Source organism: Schistocerca nitens, chromosome 2 (assembly GCF_023898315.1).
Source record: "Schistocerca nitens isolate TAMUIC-IGC-003100 chromosome 2, iqSchNite1.1, whole genome shotgun sequence".
Lineage (NCBI taxonomy): Eukaryota > Metazoa > Arthropoda > Insecta > Orthoptera > Acrididae > Schistocerca > Schistocerca nitens.
The window spans coordinates 765,365,880-765,385,780 of record NC_064615.1 but is presented as its reverse complement, the minus strand read 5'-3'; positions in this window follow the sequence as shown (position 1 = coordinate 765,385,780).

Genomic DNA, 19,901 nt, shown 5'->3' with positions numbered 1-19,901 from the left:
CTTAATGAGTTTTCCATAAATTTAATAACTGAATTTCTTGAATGCCTCTATTACGGCCAGAACTTCTAATTAGCCGAATATCCATGTTCGCACTCTGAAAGGGTTGTACTAGCAAACCTAATAGTATTTACTTCACTCTTTCGGTTCTTTTCAGGAATCTGAAATAGACCTGCACTGATTCCCGAAAAGGATGCGTCCGTGGCAAGGAAAAAATCTAAATGCATATAGGGGTCACACAGGATTTCAGAATTTACCAAAATAGTCTTTATTGCATATAAACCTGCTCGACAGTTTCTTGACAAATGCCGTGCGTCCTTCTTTTTCAACAAAGTTAGCAGTGCTGGACTATTTAGTAACTGTCCAGGACCAAACGACGAAAAAACGAATAAAGCCCAAGAAAAGCTTGCAACTGCCGTTTTGTGTTCTGAAATGGAAAATTTTTCCCTGCATTTATCTTATCACTATCGGATATTATTCCTGCAGGAAATATGACATGATCCAAAAATTTTAATTCCTCATGACAAAACTTTGATTTCCTCGAGTTAACAGTGACTCTTTAGCGGTTCCAATCAAGATATCATAAACGTTATCTAGATAATCTGGTCAGTGAATCGTATCTAGTGCCATAATAAACACATCGGAATTTGCGTTAAGTTGAAATGGTAAAACACAGAACTGATAATTTCTACCACCTGGAAAAAATCTGTGTCCTTTCCGGAGTCTTTTGACAATAATACATGCCAATAGGAACTGCAGAGATTTAGGCTAGTCAGATAGCGTACTGCCAGAAATTTTTGTAATTGCTCTTCTAGATTTTTGGCTTTGTGCAGACTTGTATAGTTATTTTATTAATAGCACACACACACACACACACACACACACACATAGCATGAGGTGTACTTGTCCATTACGTTTATTTACTGCTGATAATGGATTACAGTAAGGTGAAGGTGATTGTTCAATTCCTTTTCACTGAAGCATTCACCTTATTTCTTGATCTACAGCCTCTCGTTTCGTCCATAGAATGAAATAAGATTTACAGCAAAATGTGTCATGTGGCATCACATCCATGTGGTACACATGCACTGGTGAGCCAAAACATTGTGACCACCTGCTTAATGGCTTATTTATCCGTCTTTCGAACGAAATACATAGCCGATTCGGCGTATCAGGGATCCGACAGTTTGTTGGTAGGTTTGCGGAGGTATGTGGCATTCGATGTCTAGGCACAGACTATGTATTTCGCGTAAATAACGGGCCCCTTATTTGCGTACGCGGTGATGGCGCCAGATGTCGACCCAGATAGGTTCCATAGGATTTCCATCAGACGAATCTGGTGAGTCACTGTAATGCTCCTCAAACCACTGTAACATGGTTGTGGCTCTGAGACACGGACAATTATACTGCTGAAAGAGGACATCGCCGTCGGGGAAAACATCAACCCGACACGTTCCAGTGTTCGATGGTCGAATCCCGATGGTCCCATACTCACTGCAGTCTTAACTGACGATGCCGCTGGGTCGTCAGGTAAACACGCAGGGGTGGTCTGCTGCGCAGCTCCATGTTGAACAACGAACGGTGAACAGTGCGCTCCGAAACACTTGTACTTGCACCTGATTGTGCTCTTTCCGCAGAGATGCCACACATCATCATCTATCCTACTTTACAGAGCAGACAAGCTTCCGAATCCCATATTCTCTGAAGAGTCGTGGACGTCCAACCATTTAGGGCCTAAAGGTAGTTTCAGTGTTCTTCTACCTCTTTCCGTAGATGCTCATACAGTAGCACGTGAACATTCGACCAGTTTCGCCGTTTTCTGTACACTTATTCATAGGCTCTGTGTAACAATAGTGTGCCCTTTGTCAAAGTCGCTTATCGCAATGTATTTCCCCGTTTGCAGCTCTTATCTTCGTTAGTGTGATTCCCCCGTCCGTGTCTGCTGCACTTACATACGTTTGTCACCGCGTCACGTGTTCACAACGCCACCAGGCGGCACCCAATGTCATGGTCGGCAGTGCCATAACGTTTTGGTTTATCTGTGTATCAGTTTGTTACGCCAGCTTTCTGTTCAAAGCGACATAAGCATTTCAGAGGTATGTTTCTTAAACCTAATTGCTCTTGAATATCCAGATAAGAAGATTCCATTGCCTAATCTTGTTTTCTTATTGCCATTTTCAATATAGTGGGATAGTGGGTTGAGAAACTACCTTCAGGTACACTCTTTGGCTTTAAAAATTTTACCCCATTTCAAGGTAGTACTCACTATGTTCCACTGCAGTTTGTATTAAATCTTCAATATCGTCGCCCTCGATGTGTTAATAGCACTTACCTAAAGAAAAGCCTAATCTTACGTCCGTTTCTTTGAAAAACTCCGTAGCCAGCATGCAGTTGACGACAAGATTTTTTAGAATCGGGAACAGGCATAGTATCACTCTATTTCAGACGGCAGTATTTGCTTGTGTCTATCACAAGTTTCTACTTAGCAGTGAAGTCTCTTACAATACTTTCTTTACTTCTTTAATCTTTTTAAACAGCTTTTGTAATAAAAAGCTAATCAATGCACCTGCATGGAAAACTATTTTGGTAGAAATTTTTCCCACTGTTGCATGTACTGAGACTTGCACTAAAACACGTGTATGTTTTGTGTACCAAGGCTGAGCCGTAGTTAATTCATCTCTGATATCAGTACCGTATGTATACCTTAAAAGATTGGCGTCATTGCCTTGATTGTCCGCACTCCGTGACACGACCATCATCGGAGGGCTTCATGAGGTCGAAATTAGTTTGTCGAAGCTTCTGTGCCAGTAGTTGGCCGTAGTTCACTGGTGACTTCCACATTGTTTACTGAATGATCTTTATTTTGCCAGCTACTGACATGTGCAAAATCCTGTATATAGGTATTTTGTGGATTAGTACTGTCTGGACTTCATTACATGGATTCCTGTAAACGTTATTGTTATTTCTGAAATTTTATCCGCCCCCGTATCCCTGGTACTCAGGGTAGTACATGTTATTGTTAAAACTTCTTCTATCATTATTGCCTAAATTCCAGGTATGTGCGTCTGTGCAACGAGCATCATTCTCGCATGACGTAGGAAGTGACGTCACAGGAATGGCATGGTACTTGTTAGGACGACTGGTGTTACGACCCTGCACGCGCCGCTGATTTGAATACAGCGCGCTATTGTGGTCGTTATTGCTATGGTCATAAACTTTCACATCCTTATGAACAGATAATGGAATCTAGAACAGACGTACAATGTTCTAGTCCAATTCTGGTACATGTACAAGTTTCTCACGAATATAGATGGCAACTTTGTCTTCAGAAAGCTTATTATGTCTTTGTGAGAAATGGGCTCGTCCCAGTAACGAGTTTTTTTAAAAATATTTCTCATAGTACCTCTAGAGAATATCCTGTTTAGAATGGAAAGGCTCTGGGTTGAAAACTTGTTTCCGCAATCTCTCTTGATGGCCTCTTGACCAGTACTTAAATAGCGTGCTCATTCAAACTGCTCGTATGTTTGACAGAGTTCAGCTGTGCATGTGACGCAAGGGCCTCCATCAGCTTGTATGCACCCTGTAATGAAACGGGTCTTTTGCTGCTCAGTCCAGTTGTAACTCACCTTTGAATGTTTGTATAAACAGAACTGGACGCAAAGTACTTTTCTCTGGCATAAAAATTTGGAATTTTCTACGCAATACAGATATTCCTCAAGCAAAACAGAAGAGAGTGATAATGCAGTTGCTATTTCACATGGTACGCAAGCTGGCGATACGTTATAAGAATTTGTGACTTTGCCACATGTTGTATGATTTGCTGCAGGAGGCCAGGAGTAATAATCACATACTTTATTGACAGTCGGTATGTTGCCTTGAACTATGTCCATGACTGTACTAGTTCCTGTTGTTCGATCGTGATTCGGGTACTTACTTGGTCATGCCATGCTGGCACTTCTTTATTTAAAATAACACTTACCTGTTCTGATTCAGATTTTACCATTTTGCCAGCATTATTTCATTCGGACATAGCGGCTGTGACCTTTTCACCTACGACACACTCTAGTTCTGAATTTCATTTGCTGTTCGTTTGTAAATCTTTGTGCATAAGCTATTGCGAAAAAATCATCAACAATGTGCTTGTATTGATCATTGAGTTGTTTTTCTACTTTCACACTTTGTTCTTCGACGAAAGTATCGACTATATTTTCTAAGTGGACAACGGCGTCTTAATAGTTTTTTATCTTTAGATAAGGTCTCAACAGCTTCTGAAAGACAACGATGAGCTTTCTTTAGTTATAAAAGATCAGTTGCTGCAGTATCGTACTGTAATGGCAATGCGTTGAAATTAGCAATCAGTTTCTCTATGTTACTAGATTTTTTCTTCGAATTATTAGACTGTTGTTGTATTTGTCACAACTCTGTAATTAATTTGATTGGTTTTCTAATTGTTTGCATTGATCCTCAAGTTAGGAGGTTATATCGTCCCTCATTACCTTAAAATTTTGTAACAGTAGAGCAATGACGTCATTTGGTTGACCGACAATTTGTATGTTCGTTCCGTGTGAAATATCGCCGTTCGGTACATTTACATCACGTTGAACGTTGTCATCAGATGGATGAATTACATTAAGTGAAAGATCACTCAATTGAGAATCATTTTCATGCAATAAATTAGCTGCTATAATATCTGCTTCAGTTTCCAAGCACGATTTCGGATCCGGTTCAGAAATTTGTGCATTTTCAACCATATTAGCAAACTATTTCTTTTCAGCCCTAAGCTCTACGTTACTGTCTTCCTGTGCAGTCATTTTAGAATTGTTGCCTATTTTCACCATAAAATTAATGTAAATTAAAAATTATTTTTGCAAAACGTTTGAATAACTACGATCTGGAAAAATATATACGAGGTAACAGTATCCAGTTCAGGAATGCTGGTACAGCAATGTAAAGCAGCTCATGCCAGTACTGATAAAACAATTGAATTAGGAATTAGCCTTCTTGTCACTTACATTCACATAACTGACAATGCCAGAATTGAACACAGAAAATATTGTTACTGAATGACTTGGACGAAAATTTCCGATATTACGCGTTGCAGATTGCCTACTTCAAATAATGATGGGTTGACTTTCTCAAAATGTTTCCTTGGTTTAATAAATGGAATTCTCTAGCTTTATTGCAATTTTTTTCTTTTTTATTCCTTATTTCTTTTTCTCTTTTTAAATGTAAATTCTCCGTCGAGATGTGGTACATGCAAGATAAAAAACAAACAACGTTAGATGATTATAAATCCTTTAGCGGTCTCGTCATTTATAATCCTCTTTCCGTTTAGTAAGGTTTTAATACTGGGGTAGTAAATACAAAATTGAGAAGAGAGAAAGGACGATTATAATGATGAGATGGGTGACGAAAATCGGTGATACCTGTTGTAGGCTAATTTTAACAAATGATGCGTGACCGTGGAAAGATGATTAATCAGTTTTGTGAGTCAGAAATAACTTTGCGATAAAATGACGCTTATAAATCGGCTTCAGACACTGTTATCATGGAACTGAATGAAGACAGTTTTTTTTTCTTTCTGAAACGTGCTGTGAGCACTTACGGCTGCGACAATGCCGGACGTTCCACCGCATCAGAGTATTAAGAGGACCAACAACGAATATTTGCTGAGAAACATTAAACTTATTAGATGAGGATGAGGAGTAAATTAAATAATACAAATGACTAAAGTAAATCTTCATGTTATTGCATTTCGGCTAATCGAAATACACATTGTAAGTCACAACTTTTTACTATATCCGTTCACTAATATGGCTACGACAGGAGAGAGAGACAACGTGCCAGTCTGGTGACACTAGCATTTTTCATAAAACTAAATCTTGTCGAAAATAAGTTGTAGAAAATGTCTCTGAGATCTGTGGATTGCAATGCTTGTGAGTAAATTCCAGTAAAGAGGCAGAGTGAAGAGCTTTATTACAGTGGATTGTAGTATTGCATTTATTTCGACGACAAAACTGAATTCAGTATTAGTTCACGTCACAAAACATTCACAGTATATGTTGAGCACTATATCATTGCTTGCGATGCTTGGAAAATCTTTAACTCTCTCGTCCACTTCTTACATTGCCTCACTTTGACTGTTATGTGGTGACCGACGGCACTGGTCTGAGATCTGACGGAACAGTCCAAAGTCAAGAGAGAGGGGTGCTGTGGTTACCCCAGATGCTAAATGGTTCAGATAGCTCTGAGCACTATGGGACTTAACATCTGAGTTCATCAGTCCCCTAGACTTAGAACTACTGAAACCTAACTAACCTAAGGACATCACACACATCGATGGCCGAACCTGCGACCGTAGCGGTCGCGCGGTTCCAGACTGTAGCGCCTATAACCGCTCGGCCACCCCGACCGGCTCCAGAGGCTACTGGTTACACTCCACAACTGCTGCTGATCTGCAGACGAGGTGAATCGGTAGCCTGTCGACGGTGGCCGAGTTTTCTTGTGTACAGTTTCTAGCGGCCGTTTGTTCTTCCTGTTACACCTACGACTTGTGGAGCTACAGCCAGACGAATACATCTGGCCCACTGGGTAGAGTTCACTCGCGATCAGGAAGTTGGCAGTTTATACCCTTCATTCCTGGTATGGTGCTTTACGATCTGAACGGCTTTTGTTATTTTACATTGCTCGATATAAGTATACTAGACAATAATGCGAATCTCTTGGTACCTAACGTGTTACCCGTAGGCCGTATATTTTCCGACTGTTGTGAGAGATAGAGCAAGCAGAATTTAGCCGTTTCAGCGCTTGGTGTAACAAGTCCGTTTCCCCATATTTATTTATTTTACTTGCAGTGTGACATGACGTTTCACCCAGTACTATTGTCTTCCTCGTAACACTGACGGCAAAAACCAACGCATATTACTTTACGTCGATGTGTTTTTGCGGTAGGTAAACAACACATGGAAATCAGCACAACGCTAGCTTAGACGAGTATACGGATTAACAAGTGGACACGTAGTAACTCAAAAATGGTGTTACACTCCTAATCGAGCTGGTTCATTTGCATTTTAAGGGGATAGCGGGGACGCTGATTCTGCTCAGCAAGGAACAAAAAACCGAAGTGAACTTGTTTCGAGACACGTCTGTGTAGCAAATCGTCTCTCATACGAAGGTCGTCCAAAGAGATCTAAGTGTGTATCGCATTCCAACATTCGAAATGCAGACACATATATCTACGAGGACTCGTTGTACAAGACAGTACATCAACGACAGTAAAAAAACAAAATTATAAAAAAAATGAATAAATAAATAAATAAAATAACATCGAGAGACTAATGCTTGACGTAAGAAGTATACCGGAAGTGTACGTCATCGATATCAGTACCTGTAGTACTTGGCAGCCCGCCTGACGATGTGTGTCGCAGGGTACTTCTGGTACCATTAAATCATCCACCCTCTCCTGTTCCATTCGTGAATGGCGCTTTCTCCAATTTTCTCTTTGTGGTCATTTCGCGAGACGTATGTTGGCGGAAGTAATACATTGTACGACTCTTCACGGAAAGTACCTTGTCATTCTTCAGTAGTAAACCTCTCTTTTAGCGTCTGGACTAAAGCTTGTTGAGCATCTCCGTAGCGCCCTGACGCCGATTAAACGTTCCAGTGACGAAACAAACCTCTCTTCTTTATATATATATATATATATATATATATATATATATATATATATATATATATATATATATATATATATATATATATATATTCTATCAGTTCTACATTATATGGGTCCCAGACCGATTAACGATACTGATAAACCGGCCAAACAAGCGCCTAGTAAGCCACTTCTTTAGTGGAGGGATTACATATCGTTTACATTTTTCCTATGGACGTCAGTCTCACATAAGCTTTTCTTACCATTTATATGACCATTCCACTTAAAATCGCTCCAGACAGATGGTTACCGTTTCCCTCAATTTCAATACCGAGTTCGTCAGTAGTGGATTTCGTCTGCTATGCATGTGTAGTATGTTACATTTATTTACATTCAGCGTCAATTGCCAGTCCCTGAACCACTTAGCAATCATTTGTAGCTCCTTCTCCAAATCGTTACTCTCCTTTGGCTTTTGTACCTTCTTATGTACATCATCATTTACGAATAGCTTTAAAGAGCTACAGACGCAGTCTGCTAGATCACTTATACACACTGTAAGTAGAAACTGTCCTATCTCACTTCCTTTGGGTACCCCCAATCGGCTTACATCTGTCGATTTTGTTCCGTTAAGAGCGACATGCTGAGTTCTGTCTGCAAGGACGTCTTGAATCCAGTTGCAAATCAGCAGTGGATTACAGTGTGTTTTGGTCATGTGCAAAGTGCTTCTACGACCACATTTGTGAAAGTATGTGTTATATTTACGTGTGCCGGCCGGAGTGGCGGAGCGGTTCTAGGCGCTACAGTCTGGAACAGCGAGACCGCTACGGTTGCAGGTTCGAATCCTGTCTCGGCCATGGATGTTTGTGATGTCCTTAGGTTAGTTAGGTTTAAGTAGTTCTAAGTTCTAGGGGACTGATGACCTCAGAGGTTAAGTCCCATAGTGCTCAGAGCCATTTGAACCATTTTTTTTATACTTGTGTGTGCTTCACGACGCCTCATCAGGATGCTGAGAAAATAGGGCTTGCCACACAAAAACATGACAAGCTACCTGTAACAAAAGATACACAAGAGATCCTGAAAAATCATGCAAACCGAGTGTAAAGATTAAATAAGACAAAAACCCACCGATGATGGCACAGAGGTGCTGAAAACATGTTTGTGAACTTGGGAAAAACGGTGTTTTGCATAACTGGCGGACCTTACATCCAACAATTGTAACTGCAAACACGGTAAACACAAGGAGCTGCAAATCCAAATGATGGACAAAATAATGAACCGTGTGCGAAAACGTCATCATACGGCCCTACACAGCGTCGGAGTTATAGCCGCCGGCGCCTCTGTATGTGTGTATATGCAAGTAGATTGCCTAATGACGTTACAAACTTTCAGGAATGATGGAGAAGGATAATGTATAAATTTGAGGTAAGAGGCTATGGTCTGAAAACGAACAAGTCGAAGGTTAAAAGCGAAAATCATTCTGATACCTCTGACCTGGAATAAATGTACTAGTACTGTTGTTGCTAAGACTGTAGGATAGACAACCTTCAGACATAGTAGTACACGTAAAAAAAAAATAAGGCCCTGTAAAGATGCGCTTTAAAATGCATACCTTCAGAGCTATGAGCACTTATCCAATAGAGGAGATGAAGAAGTGCTCACAGCACTTGAACCTCATCACGAGGGAGTTTGTTGCAGGGCGTCTGAGAGGGAGGAAAGCAACTTTCTTCTTTACTTACGTCATAACTGACCATTACTGGAGTGAGTTGCAGCCATCAAATGTGTAGGGGAATCCTAAAGAAGTGTAATTCGTCCTCGAAGAAGGCGCGCTTTCGTAGCTCTCGTCTGACCAACATAACTCATGAAGCTGAATTAACGGAAGAACAGAGGGAACAAAAAAGTGTACATATTGACACAGATTTGCATAGTAATTACAAGGCTGCTACAGAAATTCGTACGTGCTGCATTGTCAGGCGTTAGAGAAAGGTTTTGTGCATTACGGAAAGGCTTACTCTTTAAATTATATCACATATTCAAAGTTGGTTCAAGAATGATATCACTCCTACCATACATATTGCGTAACGACCTTGATCGAAGGAATTATTAGAAAAATTAGTGGTAAGTGCCTATGGGACCAAACTGCTGAGGTCATCGGTCCCTAGACATACACACTACTTAATAACTTAAACTAACTTACGCAAAGGACAACACAGACACCCATGCCCGAGGGAGGACTCGAACCTCCGACAGGGGGGGGGGGGGGGGGGGAATGCGCGAACCGTGGCGGCGAGACGCCTGAGACGGCGAGGCTGCCGCCACGGCTGGAGCAATTATGGAGCGCCGTTATGGCAGTCGTATTACGTCGGAAATTATACAAACACATTACTGTGACAAACGCCCATCCATCTGTGTGCCACGAGATGACGTTCCACAAACAATAATTTTTCATGTCCTCACAACACGATCCAGAGTTCGTCGCCGTTTCTAAACTAAGAGGCCAACAGACTAATCCCAGTAAGAATCGACTTAGAAAAAAATCTTTTCATTTTTCGACAGTTTGATTCACCTCTTCCTATAAAGCAAGAGAATTTAAAACATGTGGCTTCTCAACCATAACACCGATTCTGTTTAAAGACACAGAAACCTCTTCTACCTGGATTTGGTTCGATGTTTGTAATTTCCTATCGTCTTGGAAGAGTTGTTTTCCATTTGCAAGAAGGATCAGAATTCAGAACTTTCTGCGAAGAAAAAATTTCCGTGCATGAAACAATGAAAGTTTGTAAATACCCCTACATGCTAAAAGCACAAAAATGCTTTAGTAGCGATTTATTTGTCAAAAGAACGTGACTGCTGCGGCCATTCTCAATTGTTCAACTGAGCTATTAACCTTCACAAGACAAATTAGTGGATTCATTCACAGTTTTTCTCCTGACGGGATAATGTGATGTACACTATGTGATCAAAAGCATTCGGACACCCCAAAAACATATGTTTTTCAAGTTAGGTGCATTTTGCTGCCACCTACTGCCTGGTACTCCTTATCAGCGACCTTAGTAGTCATTAGACGTGAGAGAGCAGAATGGGGTGCTCCGCGGAACTCACGGACTTCGAACGTGGTCAGGTGGTTTGGTGTCACTTGTGTCATACGTCTGTACGCGAGATTTCCATACTCCTAAACATCCCTAGGTTCACTATTTCCGATGTGGTATTGAAATGGAAACGTGAAGGGACACGTAGAGCACAAATCGTACAGACTGACATCGTCTGTTGGCTCAAATGGCTCTGAGAACTATGCGACTCAACTTCTGAGGTCATTAGTCGCCTAGAACTTAGAACTAATTAAACCTAACTAACCTAAGGACATCACACACATCCATGCCCGAGGCAGGATTCGAACCTGCGACCGTAGCGGTCCATCGTCTGTTGATTGACAGAGACTGCCGACAGTTGAAGAGGGGTCGTAATGGGTAATAGGCAGACATCTACCCAGACCATCACACAGCAATTCCAAACTGCATCAGGATCCAGTGCAAGTACTATGACAGTTAGGCGGGAGGTGGGAAAACTTGGATTTCATGGTCGAGCGGCTGCTCATAAGCCACACGTCACGACGGTAAATGCCAGACGATGCCTCGCTTGGTGTAAGGAGCGTAAACATTGGACGATTGAACAGTGGAAAAACGTTGTGTGGAGTGTCGAATTACGGTACACATTGTGGCAATCCGATGGCAGGGTTTGAGTATGGCGAATGCCCGGTCGACGTCATCTGCTAGCGTGCGTAGCGCCAACAGTAAAATTAGGAGGCGGTGGTGTCATGGTGTGGTCGTGTTTTACATGGAGGGGGCTTGCAACCCGTGTTGTTTTGTGTGGCACTATCACAGCTCAGGCCTACATAAATGTTTTAAGCATCTCTTGCTTCTCACTGTTGAAGAGCAATCTTTCAACACGATCGAGCACCTTTTCATAATGCACGGCCTGTGGTCGAGTGGTTACACGACAATAACATCCCTGTAATAAACTGGCATGCACAGAGTCGTGACCTGTATCCATACTCTTGCTACATAACAATTAAATTGCGGAGTTTTTTTATTAACAGTTACACTCTAGAGGTGTTTTAGAAAGTACACAATGACGATACCTCCATAATAGGGTGGCTTGCATTTCACTGTATAATAGGGAGTGCAAATGGCAGCTGCACGTATATTGGCTACCGGTTCACACAAGTCACAGGTGCCTGTGTATTCCACGGAGGAGATTATCGGCCAAATGCACTGCAACACTGGAGATGCACGTGTTATGTCTACGATACCGCTCCCATCTCATCAACCTCGCTGCCGGACCAATTTCACGGCATCCCTGCCCACATCTCGCCTCACCATGGTCGGAAGCGCGCTGGCCCACCCAGACACTCCTCCGCACCACGCCTCAAACACAGTCACAAAGCCATTAACACTCTCCTCTCTCCACCCTGTCCCACCTGGGACTACATCACCAAAGCCCATATCACATTAAATATATGCTGGAACACCCACATTGCATGCACCTGGGAATGTTAGGCTGCCAAGGGAATTAAATACGTTGCCCACAGACATGTAATCTGAGAATTTTAGGCAGACGTTCCTTGGTTAAAACTGTAGGACCTGCACCTAGTAATGTTAGGCTGACAGCGGAATTATTTGATGATCAAGATCCCATTGAGGCCACTGAATTTTAGATGTGCAAATCTAACACATCTGTCAAGCTCTTTATGGCCTCTGTAACAGAACCCTGCAGACCTGTCTGACCAAGATCACACATAAACCAAAGAATTTATGTCCCCATTCCTCTCCTTCAGAGGCAAGGGGTCACCAAGACGGGAACCACGGTGGCGGAAGATCATAGGGTCACCAAGACGGCGGGTGTTACCACCATAACCTGCCCTCCCATCCTCCCTCCCACTACTCAACGACCCTGTAACTGATGATCGAGATCGTTTCAGGTCCATTGCCTTTTACAGGAGTGTGAATTATGCAGTAACTTTTCAGTTCATCATTTAAATTAATAGTAATTATGTATTGCTCAGTGAGTTTAATATTTTAATTAATATCTTTACATGAAACGTGGCGGAGAGCTTGTGTTGACGAGTCTTCTACATGAAAATAACCGGGCGAAATAAAGCGATTGTTCTTTACTTTGGGAACAACGGTGTCTAGCTTATGTGGAACTACATGTAAAATTTTGTCTAAAAGACGAACCAATTACTGCCTGCTCCCCAGAGAACATTCAGAAGACGGAACAAATATACTATGACGACATGCTAAAAAGTAATTCCTCCGCATTTATGTGGAAATCCCAAATGATTCTGAAATAAATCAAACGTTGTCATCGTCCTAAATCTTTATTCTTCTAGCCTACACATTTGTTTCGCAACATAGTCGCCCTGATGACGAACACATTTCTTCCTACTGGATACCAGTATGTTGACACCAGCACTGTAGAACCTACGTCTAAATCTACATAGACACTCCGCAAGCCACTGTAATGTCCCTAGTGGAAGGTACCCTGTGCCAATACTTGTCATGTCGCCCACTGTTCCACTCGCAAATAGAGCGAGAGAAAAACGACTATCTATATGCTTCAATATGAGACCTAATTTCTGGTATCGTATCTTCGTGGTCCTTACACGTGATGTACGTTGGCGGCAATAGAATCGATCGGCACTCAGCTTCAAATGCCGGTTCTCTAAATTTTCTTAATAGTGATTCACGAAAAGGACGCCGTCTTCCCTCCAGGGATTCCTATTATGTTCCTGAAGCATCTCCGTAACACTTGTTTTGTTCGAACCTATCGGTAACAAATCTAGCAGTCCTCTGATTTCCTTCCATGTCTTCCTTCGTCGGCCGCTGGTGGCCGAGCGGTTCTGGCGCTACAGTCTGGAACCGTGCGACCGCTACGGTCGCAGGTTCGAATCCTGCCTCGGGCATGGATGTGTGTGTTGTCCTTAGGTTAGTTAGGTTTAAGTAGTTCTAAGTTCTAGGGGACTTATGACCTCAGCAGTTGAGTCCCATAGTGCTCAGAGCCATTTGAACCATTTTTGTCTTCCTTCAATCCGGCCTGGTACCGATCTCAAACACTCGAGCAGTATTCAAGAACTGGTCGCACCAGTGTTCTATATGCGCTCTCTTTTACAGGTGAACCACTCTTTCCTAAAATTCTCCCAATAAACCGAAGTCGGCCATTTACCTTCCCTACCACAGTTTTCACATGCTCTTTCCACCTCAGATAACTTTGCAAAGTTACGCCCAGATATTTAAATGACTTGACTGTGCTAAGCTGGACACTAGTAATACTGTATCCAAAAATTACAGGTTTGTTCTTCCTACTCATCCGCATTAACGTACATTTTTCCACATTTAGGGCTAGCTGCCATTCATTACAACAACTGGAAATTTTGTCTAAGTCGTCTTGTATCCTCCTACATTCATTTAAATTCGACACCTTACCGTACACCATGGCATCATCAGCAAACACCAGCAATCTACTGCCCACCCTGCCCGGCAAATCATTTATGTATGTAGAGAACAATAGCGGTCCTATCACACTTCCCTGGGACTCTCTTGACGGTGCCCTTGTCTCTGATAAACACTCGCCATAGAGGACAACATACTGAGTTCTATTATTTAAGAAGTCTTCGAGCCACTCACATATCTGTGAACTTATTCCACATGCTCGTACCTTCGTTAACAGCCTCCACTGGGGCACCGTGTCAGATGCTTTCCGGAAATCTAGAAATATGGAATCTGCTTTTGCCCTTCATCCATAGTTCTCAGTATATCATGTGAGAAAAGGGAAAGCTGGGTTTCGCACGAGCGATGCTTTCTAAAACCACGCTGATTCTTGGCCATAAGCTACTTAACATCAAGAAAGAACTGAGAATGTGTTCAAGGATTCCGCAGCAAACAGAAGTTGGCTGTATTGGTCTGTATTTTTACGGGTCCGTTCTTTTACCTTTCTTTCCTTGTGTTTTTTTCCAGTCGCTTTGGACTTTGTGCTGGACGAGGTATTCGATATTCACGATTAATGCAAGTTAGGTAAGCGTCCGATGTCGTACAGTACTCTTCGTAAAGTCGAACTGGGATTCCATCGGGACGTGGTGATTTATTTGTTTTCAAATCTGTAAGTTGCTACTGTAGGCCAGGTATGCTTATTTCTATGTCGTCCATACGGGAGTCTGTCCCATGCTCAAATGACGGTATGTTTGTACGGTTCTCCTACGTAAGCGATTTTTTGAAAGTGAAATTTAAAACTTCGGCTTTAGTTTTGCTACCCTCAACTGCCACACCAGACTGATCAACAAGGGACTGAATGGAAGCCTTAGAAGAGCTCAGCGATTTTACACACGACCAGAATTTTCTCGGGTTCTCTGCCAGATCCTTTGCTAAGATGGGACGGTGTTATATTCGACTTTGTTGATGGAGCCACACAATCGCCTCTGCTTGCACCGCTTCACTATCACAGCCAGGTACCCGAAAGTGTTCTTCGTGTTTCGGAAAAAGATGAAAATCAAGTTGGGACTGTGTGGAGGTTTGTTGCAGATTTCGCAGCGCTCGTGGGATCGGTTGGTAGGACATGTTCTGAGGCATCAAGGGATCACCAGTTTAGTATTGGAGGGCAGTGTGGAGGGTAAAAATCGTAGAGGGAGACCAAGAGACGAATACACCAAGCAGATTCAGAAGGATGTAGGTTGCAGTAGGTACTGGGAGATGAAGAAGCTTGCACAGGATAGAGTAGCATGGAGAGCTGCATCAAACCAGTCTCAGGACTGGAGACAACAACAACAACAACAACAACGTGTGTGTTCTGACATTGTCATGCTGAAGGAGACAGTGCACCATGGTCTAGGAACTTTTCAAATTGGAAACTCGATTACAGCATTCTGATTGTCACGCACCGACATAGTTATGTTATACACTGCTATGTTATATGCTACAATTCGGAGCCCTCTAGCAGCAGAGACCTGCAAATATGTAGATGTTGTTGTTGTTGTGGTCTTCAGTCCTGAGAGTGGTTTGATGCAGCTCTCCATGCTACTCTATCCTGTACAAGCTTCTTCATCTTCCTAATCTAATTCCCTCAGCATCACCCGGCTGCTCTTCCAAGTCCTTCGCTGTCTCTGACAGAATTACAATGTCATCTGCTTAGTGTATTCATGTCTTGGTCTCCCTCTATGATTTTTTCCCTCCACGTTGCACTCCGGTACTAAATTGGTGATCCCTTGATGCCTTAGAACATGTCCTACCAACCGATCCCTTCTTCTGGTCAAGTTATGCCACAAACTCCTCTTCTCCCCAATTCTATTGAATACCTCCTCATTAGTTAGGTGATCTACCCATCTAATCTGCAGCATTCTTCTGTAGCACCACATTTAGAAAGCTTCTATTCTCTTCTTGTCTAAACTATTTATAGTCCATGTTTCACATCCATACATGGCTACACTCCATACAAATACTTTCAGAAGCGTCTTCTTGACACTTAAATCTATACTCGATGTTAACAAATTTCTTATCTTCAGGAACGCTTTCCTTGCCATTGCCAGTCTACATTTTATATCCTCTCTACTTCGACGATCATCAATTATTTTCCTCCCCAAATAGCAAAATTCCTTTACTATTTTAAGTGTCTCATTTCCTAATCTAATTCCCTCAGCATTGCCCGATTTAATTTGACTACATTCCATTATCCTTGTTTTGCTTTTGTTGATGTTCATCTTATACCCTCCTTTCAAGACACTGTCCATTCCGTTCAACTGCTCTTCCAAGTCCTTTGCTGTCTCTGACAGAATTACAATCTCATCAGCGAACCTCAAAGTTTTTATTTCTTCTCCATGGATTTTAATACCTACTCCGAATTTTTCTTTTGCTTCCTTTGCTGCTTGCAATAACATCGGGGATAGGCTACAACTCTCTCTCAATCCATTCCGAACCACTGCTTCCCTTTCATGTCCCACGACTCTTATAGCTGCCATCTGGTTTCTGTACAAACTGTAAATAGCCTTTCGCTCCCTGTATTTTACCCTTGCCACCTTTAGAATTTGAAAGAAAGTATTCCAGTCAACATTGTCAAAAGCGTTCTCCAAGTCTACAAATGCTAGAAACGTAGGTTTGCCTTTTCTTAATCTAGCTCCTAAGATAAGTCGTAGGATCAGTATTGCCTCAGGTGTTCCATTATTTCTACGGAATCCAAACTGATGTACCCCGAGGTCGACTTCTACCAGTTTTTCCATTCGTCTGTAAAGAATCTACCTCCTCTTACATTTCCATAATATTGTCCCAAGAATATCGCCCCTGTATAGACCCTCTATATACTTCTTCCACCTTTCTGCTTTCCCGTCTTTGCTTAGAACTGGGTTTCCATCTGAGCTCTTGATATTCATGCAAGTGGTTCTCTTTTCTCCAAAGGTCTCTTTAATTCTCCTGTACGCAGTGGCTATCTTACCCCCAGTGACATGTGCCTCTACATCCTTACATTTGTCCTGTAGCTATCCCTGCTTAGCCATTTTGCACTTCCTGTCGATATCATTTTTGAGACGTTTGTATTCCTTTTTGCCTGCTTTATTTACTGAATTTTTGTATTTTCTCCTTTCATCAGTTAAATTCAATATTTCCTCTGCTACCCAAGTATTTCTACTAGCCCTTGCCTTTTTACCTACTTGATCCTCTGCTGCCTTCACTACTTCATCCCTCAAAGCTACCCATTCTTCATCTACTGTATTTCTTTCCCCCATTCCTGTCAATTATTCCCTTATGCTCTCCCTGAAACTCTGTACAACCTCTGGTTCTTTCAGTTATCCAGATCACATCTCCTTAAATTCCCGCCTTTTTGCAGTTTCTTCAGTTTTAATCTGCAGTTCATAACCGATAGATTATGGTCAGTGTCCACATCTGCCCATGGAAATGTCTTACAATTTAAAGACTGGTTCCTAAATCTCTGTCTTACCATTATATAATCTGTCTGAAACCTTCTAGTATCTCCAGGGTTATTCCATGTGTACAACCTTCTTTCATGCTTCTTGAACCAAGTGTTAGCTATGATTAAGTTATGCTCTGTGCAAAATTCTACCAGGCGGCTTCCTCTTTCATTTCTTAGCCCCAATCCATATTCACCTACTATTCATTCTCTTCCTTTTCCTACTGTCGAATTCCAGTGACCAATGACTATTAAATTTTCGTCTCCCTTCACTACCTGAATAATTTCTTTTATCTCACCATACATTTCATCAATTTCTTCATCATCTGCAGATCTAGTTGGCATATAAACTTGTACTACTGTAGTAGGCGTGGGCTTCGTGTCTATCTTGGCCACAATAATGCGTTCACTATGCTGTTTGTAGTAGCTTACCCGCACTCATATTTTTTTATTCATTATTTAACCTACTCCTGCATTACCCGTATTTGATTTTGTATTTATAACCCTGTATTCACCTGACCAAAAGTCTTGTTCCTCCTGCCACCGAACTTCACTAATTCCCACTATATCTAACTTTAACCTATCGATTTCCCTTTTCAAATTTTCTGACCTACCTGCCAAATTAAGGGAACTGACATTCCACGCTCCGATCCGTAGAACACCAGTTTTATTTCTCCTGATAACGACGTCCTGTTGAGTAGTCCCCTCCCGGAGATCCGAATGGGGGACTATTTTACGTCCGGAATATTTTACCCAAGAGGACGCCATCATCATTTAATCACGCCCTCGGGTAAAATTACGGCTGTAGTTTCCCCTTGCTTTCAGCCGTTCGCGTTACCAGCACAGCAAGGCCGTTTTGGTTACTGTTACAAGGCCAGGTCAGTCAATTATCCAGACTGTTACCCCTGCAACTACTGAAAAGGCTGCTGCCCCTTTCAGGAACCACACATTTGTCTGGCCTCTCAACAGATACCCCTCCGTTGTGGTTGCGCCTACGGTACGGCTATTTGTGTCGTTGAAGCACGCAAGTCACCCCACCAACGGTAAGGTGCACGGTAAGGGGGTGGGGGGGGGGGAATATTTAGATATGAAGAATAAAGGTGTAGAAAGTTGATAACATTTGTCTTATTTAAGAAGCTTTAAGAATTTTCACTTAAAAATTTGGAGGATTTACTTTTCAGCGTGCCCTCTTAGAAGAGCCTGGATAGACCACGCTTGTTCACTCTCTTCTAGATTAATGCTGCATGGAGGGAGATACTAGATAGGATTGACGGAGGACATCGAAAAAATGTTCAAGGGAGGGTAGCTCATTTCGCATTATTACTACGTAGAAAAATGTTCAAATGTGTGAAGTCTTATGGGACTTAACTGTTAAGGTCATCAGTCCCGAAGCTTACACACTACTTAACCTAAATTATCCTAAGGACAAACACACACACCCATGCCCGAGGGAGGACTCGAACCTCCGCCGGGACCAGCCGCACAGTACACGACTGCCGCGCCTTAGACCGCTCGGCTAATCACGCGCGGCTACTACGTAGAGATGAGATTGTCACGGACATGACGCGCGACATGGAGTGCCAATCTTTTCCCAAGAAAATTATCTGCATGCCATTCAGCGGTCGATTTGCTTGATCGCACTGGGTCGCTAGTCTCAGATTTCTGGATGGATTCAGCAACTTTCTACACTCATGCTGATAAGTTAAGGATACTTGCAGAATGCGGTGCCACACAACGTGGCACTACACAAAACTGGCGCTAACAGCATAGGCACATAGGGAACATACACGACACATATCTGTAAGACCACGGTATTGGTGGTAAGTTGAGAAAATCGTCCGAAACACATGTGCTACAAAACGCCACTGTTTCCTGCTCATGTACCCCGACATCAGTATGGAACATGATCACCAGGCACACGTACACAGGCCGGACAACGGGTTGGCATACTGTGGATCAGGCGATCGAGCAGCTTCTGGAGTATAGCCTCCTATTCTTGCACCAGTGCCTGTCGAAACTCCTGAGGTGTCCTAGGAGTTTGAAGACGTGCAGCGATACGTCGATCGAGAGTATCCCAGATGTGCTCGATGGTGTTTAAGTCTGGAGAACAGGCAGGCCACTCCATTCACCTGATATCTTCAGGTTCAAGGTACTCCTCCACAATAGCAGCTTGGTGGGCCGTGCGTTATCATCCATCAGGAGAAAGGTGGGACCCACTGCACTCCTGAAAGGGCGGACATACTGGTGCAAAATGACGTCCCGATACACCTGACCTGTTGCAGTTCTCCTGTCAGAGACATGCAGGGGT